Here is a 6268-nt window from a genome sequence, read left to right on the forward strand (position 1 = left end):
ATCACATAAAGCATTGCACTCATAATTTTTTATCATGACTTTAATGGTGGGTCCACATTCATCATATAATTTTCTAGGAATTGAAATCTCCAACTCCAACTTTTCTTCTAGAGCTTTTAGCATGGCATCTACAATATGTTTAGTAAAAGCTTTATTTTTTTCAGAGGCATTGGATAATTTATCATGGATTGCAACAAATAAATACACTCAATCAAAGAACAAATATCATAATTAAAGTCTTTGTAATCCAAAAGAGTGGGCACATCACTAGTTAAGTTTTGACCTCTCCAAACCCACTTTTATCAAAAATTTCAACAAGATTTTCACCCTCCGAACTATGAGGACGCCTTCTAGCTAAAGTTTACTCTTATTCAATGCCCTTATCATGAAGTTTAATATTACTAAACAAGGAATCAATAGAAGAAACATCAATCATTTTAACATCTTCATCATTACTAAGAAAGCAATCGATATAGAAAATGTTCTTTCTAAAAATTCTCTTTTACCTCTAAGCATAGCGGTTCTTCTCTTAATTTCATCATGGAAACATATAAACCTTTAATTGATTCATTGACATCAACCTTAGGTGGATAAATTTTAATCTTGAGATTTCTACATCATATGAAATTCTATCAATGCTCCTAGACATATCATCGATCTTATTCAACTTTTCTTCTATCGAAGTGTTGAAAACTTTTTGCACATTGATAAATTCCTTAATATTACTCTCAAGATCAGAGGGCATCCTACTATTATTATAAGAAGAATTACCATAGGAATTGCCATAATTATTAGAGGAATTTCCAGTAAAGGGCTAGGATTAAAATTGCCTCTATAAGCATTGTTATTAAAATTGTTTCGCGAGACAAAATTCACATCTATGGAATCACTATTTTGATCAATCGAAGTAGAAAAAGGCACATCATTAAGATCAATAGGAGCATTCTTACTAGCAACCAATTTCATAAGTGCATCAACTTTTTCACTCAAAGTACTAATTTCTTCAACTGAATTAACTTTTTTACTAGTAGGAGCTCTTTCAGTATGCCATTGTGAATAATTTGCCATAATATTATCAAGAAATTTAGTGGCTTCACCTAAAGTAATTTCCATAAAAGTACCACCTGCAGCGGAATTTAAAAGATTTCTAGAAACAAAATTCAATCCCGCATAAAAAATTTGTATAATCATCCATAGATATAAACCATGAGTAGGAAAATTTCTTAGCATTAATTTCATTCTTTCCCAAGATTGTGCAACATGTTCATGCCCAAGTTGCTTGAAATTCATGATTTGATTTCTAAGGGAAATAATTTCCGCGGGCAGAAAATACTTAGTAATAAAAGCATCTTTGCACTTAGCCCAAGAACCAATACTATTGCGAGGCAAAGATGAAAACCAAATTTTTGCATGATCCCTCAAAGAGAAAGGAAATAGTTTCAACTTCACAATATCATTGTCCACATCTTTTTTCTTGTGCATATCACACAATTCTACGAAAGTGTTTAGATGGTACGCGGCATCCTCTTTAGGACTACCGAAAAATTGCTCTTTCATAACAAGATTCAACATAGCGGCATTAATATCATAAGATTCCGCACTAGCGGCAGAAGGAGCAATCAGAGTTCTAATAAAATTATTATTAGTAGTATTGGAAAAATCACACAATTTGGTGTTTTCTTGAGACATCGTGACTACGCAAACAAGATTGCAAGCAAGCAAGAGATCTAACGAGAAAAAGGAAAATAAAAAGGCAAATATTTTTGTGTTTTTCTGAAAATGTTTTAGAAGTGGGGGAGATGAAAACGAGAGGCAAATGGCAAATAAAGTAAATTGCAAGGAGATGAGATTTGTGATTGGGTACCTGACAGATCTGGACCTGATCCTCCCCAGCAACGGCGCCAGAAATTCTTCTTGATTGCTTGTATCTGCGTTGGTATTTCCCCGGAGAGGAGAGGGTGATGCAGCATAGCAACGGTAAGTATTTCCCTGAGTTATGAAACCAAGGTATCAATCCAGTAGGAGGATCCACCAAACTATGTAAGTAGTACCTTCACACAAATAACAAAAACTTGCAACCCAACGCGTAAGAGGGGTTGTCAATCCCTCCTCGGTATTGAGATAGATTAAATTGTATGAGATTGAATAAATAGATCTAACAAAAACACAAAATAAAATAGGTAAAGAAAAATTGCAGCAGGTATTTTTGGATTTTTGGATTAATAGATCTAAAAACAATATGATAGAAAATAGACCCGGGGGCCGTAGATTTCACTAATGCCTTCTCTCGAAAAAATAGTATATGGTGGGTAGACAAATTACTGTTGGGCAATTGATAGAAGAGAAAATAATTATGATGATATCCAAGGCAATGATCATGTATATAGGCATCACGTACACAATTAGTAGACCGAAACGATTCTGCATCTACTACTATTACTCCACACATCGACCGCTATCCAGCATGCATCTAGTGTATTAAGTTCACGAAGAAACGGAGTAATGCAACAAGAACGATGGCATGATGTAGACATGATCTATTCATGTAGGAATAGACCCCTGATACGTCTCCGTCGTATCTACATTTCCTAACGCTTTTCCTCTTGTTTTGGACTCTAATTTGCATGATTTGAATGAAACTAACCCGGACTGATGTTGTTTTTAGCAGAACTACCATGGTGTTGTTTTTGTGCAGAAATAAAAGTTCTCGGAATGCACGAAACTTTTTGGAGATTTTTTTATGGAATAAAAGAAAAATACTGGAGCCATGAACCACCGGAGGGGGGGGCCCTAGGTGAGCACAACCCACCAGGGCGCGCCCCCTCCTGGCGCGCCCAGGTGGGTTGTGCCTACCTGGTGGCCCCGCGGACTCTGATTCCAACTTTATAAAATCCTATTTTCGGAGAAAAAAATAGGGCAGCAAGAATTATCATGTTTCACGAGGCGAAGCCGCCGCCACCTCCTGTTCTTCATCTGGAGGCCAGATGTGGAGTCCGTTTGGGCTCCGGGGAGGGGGATCTTCGATCTTCATCATCACCAACCATTCTCCATCGCCAATTCCATGATGCTCCCCACTGGGAGTGAGTAATTCCTTTGTAGGATCGCTAGTCGGTGAGAAGTTGGATGAGATTCATCATGTAATCGAGTTAGTTTTGTTAGGGCTTGATCCCTAGTATCCATTATGTTCTGAGATTGATGTTGCTATGACATTGCCATGCTTAATGCTTGTCACTTTGGGCCCGGGTGCCATGATCTCAGATATGAACCGTTTATGTTATCACCATTATATCTATGTTCTAGATCCGATCTTGCAAGTTATAGTCACCTATTACGTGTTATGATCTGTAAACCCCGGAGTGACAGTAGTCGGGATACTTCCCGGTGATGACCGTAGTTTGAGGAGTTCATCTATTCACTATGTGCTAATGCTTTGTTCTGGTTCTCTATTAAAAGGAGGCCTTAATATCCCTTAGTTTTGATATGGACCCCGCTGCCACGGGAGGGTAGGACAAAAGATGTCATGCAAGTTCTTTCCATAAGCACGTATGACAATTTACGGAATACATGCCTACATTATATTTATGAACTGGAGCTAGTGCCATATCGCCCTAGGTTATGACTGTTATATGATGAATATCATCCAACGAATTCACCCATCCAGTGCCCACGAATTTCTCTTATATTGTTCTTGCTAAGTTACTACTGCTGCTGTTATCGTTACACTTGCTACAAAACCATTGCTATCATTGTTGCTGTTACTATTGCTATTGCTACAACTATCAAAACTATCATATTACATTACTACTAATCACTTTGCCGCAGATAATTAATCTCCAGGTGTGGTTGAATTGACAACTCAGCTGCTAATACTTCAAATATTCTTTGGCTCCCCTTGTGTCGAATCAATAAATTTGGGTTGAATACTCGACCCTCGAAAACTGTTGCGATCCCCTATACTTGTGGGTTATCAAGACCTTTTTCTGGCACCGTTGCCGGGGAGCATAGCTATATTTGTTGAGTCACTTGGGATTATTATCAATTTATCACTATGAAGAATCTAAAGGATACCAAGACTAAGATATTTCCCTCTAAGACGAGGGGAGGTAAGGAACTGCCATCTAGCTCTGCACTTGATTCACCTTCTATTTTAAGTAAACTTGCAACAACACCACATGCTATTAATTCCGATATGTCACAAGTTATTGATGATGCTACTTCTGCTATGGATAATGCTTATGATGATGCTAGTACCTTGCTTGATGATAATGTGCCACTAGGTGATTTTCTTGATGAACAAATTGCTAGAGCTAAAGTTACTGAGGATGCTGAAACTGATGAAATCCTTGAATCTGAAAATCTTGAGACACCTATTAGACCTAGTCCTCCTAGATATGAAATGCCTAAGGTACCGGAAGGTATATTATGGATGAGGAGACAACTAGAGACCTTCTTGCTTGCAATGATAGAGATGATCTTAAGAAATTATTATCCATCTGAAAGAAAAATCCTTGAATGCTAAAATGAAATGTGATCCTAAGTTTACTACTTCACCTACCTTTGTTGATGATAAGGATTATGAATTCTCTATCGACCCAGAGTTAATCACTTTGGTTGAATCTGATCCTTTCCATGGTTATGAAACTGAAATTGTCGTGGCACATCTTACTAAGTTGAATGATATAGCCACCCTATTTACTCATGATGAGAACATTCACTACTATTATATTCTCAAGTTATTTCTGTTCTCATTAAAGGGTGATGCTAAGATTTTGTACAATACTCTTGCTCCTCGTTGTGTGCGTAGTCCCCAGGATATGATTTATTACTTCTCCGAAAAATATTTTCCTGCTCATAAGAAACAAGCTGCCTTAGAGGAAATATTTAACTTTGTGCAAATTAAAGAAGAGAGTCTCCCACAAGCTTGGGGGAGGCTTCTCCAATTACTTAATGCTTTTCATGACCATCTGCTACCTCTTGAGCATGCGTTGGTTTTCCCTTGAAGAGGAAAGGGTGATGCAGCAAAGTAGCATAAGTAATTCCCTCAGTTTTTGAGAACCAAGGTATCAATCCAGTAGGAGACTACACGCAAATCCCTAGTACCTACACCAACAATTAAGAACCTTGCAACCAACGCGATAAAGAGGTTTTAATCCCTTTACGGCCACTTGCAAAAGTAAGATCTGATAAAGATTATAAGATAAATATTTTTGGTATTTTTGTTGTATAGATTGAAAAGTAAAGAATACAAAATAAATGGCGACAGAAATAGCAAGTTGACGGGAGATTAATATGATTGAAAATAGACCCGGGGGCCATAGGTTTCACTAGTGGCTTCTCTCAAGATAGCATATTTTGGGTGAACAAATTACTGTCGAGCAATTGATAGAAAAGCGCATTGTTATGAGAATATCTAGGCATGATCATGAACATAGGCATCACGTCCGTGACAAGTAGACCGAAATGATTCTGCATCTACTACTATTACTCCACACATCGACCGCTATCCAGCATGCATCTAGAGTATTCAGTTCATAAGAACAGAGTAATGCATTAGGCAAGATGACATGATGTAGAGGCATAAACTCAAGCAAGATGATATAAACCCCATCTTTTTATCCTCGATGGCAACAATACAATACGTGCCTTGCTGCCCCTGCTGTCACTGGGAAAGGACACCGCAAGATTGAACCCAAAGCGAAGCACTTCTCCCATTGCAAGAAAGATCAATCTATTAGGCCAAACCAAACTGATAATTCGAAGAGACTTGCAAAGATATCAAATCATGCATAAAAGAATTCAGAGAAGAATCAAATATTGTTCATAGCTAATCTTGATCATAAACCCACAATTCATCGGATCTCGACAAACACACCGCAAAAAGTATTACATCGAATAGATCTCCAAGAGAATCGAGGAGAACTTTGCATTGAGATCCAAAGAGAGAGAACAAGCCATCTAGCTAATAACTATGGACCCGAAGTTCTATGGTAAACTACTCACACATCATCTGAGAAGCCATGGTGTTGATGTAGAAGCCCCCCGTGATCGATTCCCCCTCCGGCGGAGCGTCGGAAAAGGCCCCAAGATGGGATCTCACGGGTACAGAAGGTTGCGGCGGTGGAAATAGGGTTTCGTGGTGCTCCTGGATGTTTTCGGGGTATAAGAGTATATATCGGCGAAAGAAGTAGGTCGGTGGAGCTACGAGGGGCCCACGAGGGTGGGGGGCGTGCCTACCCCCCTGGGCGCGCCCTCCTACCTCGTGGCCGCC

Source organism: Aegilops tauschii, chromosome 4 (genome assembly GCF_002575655.3).
Source record: "Aegilops tauschii subsp. strangulata cultivar AL8/78 chromosome 4, Aet v6.0, whole genome shotgun sequence".
NCBI classification, from domain to species: domain Eukaryota; kingdom Viridiplantae; phylum Streptophyta; class Magnoliopsida; order Poales; family Poaceae; genus Aegilops; species Aegilops tauschii.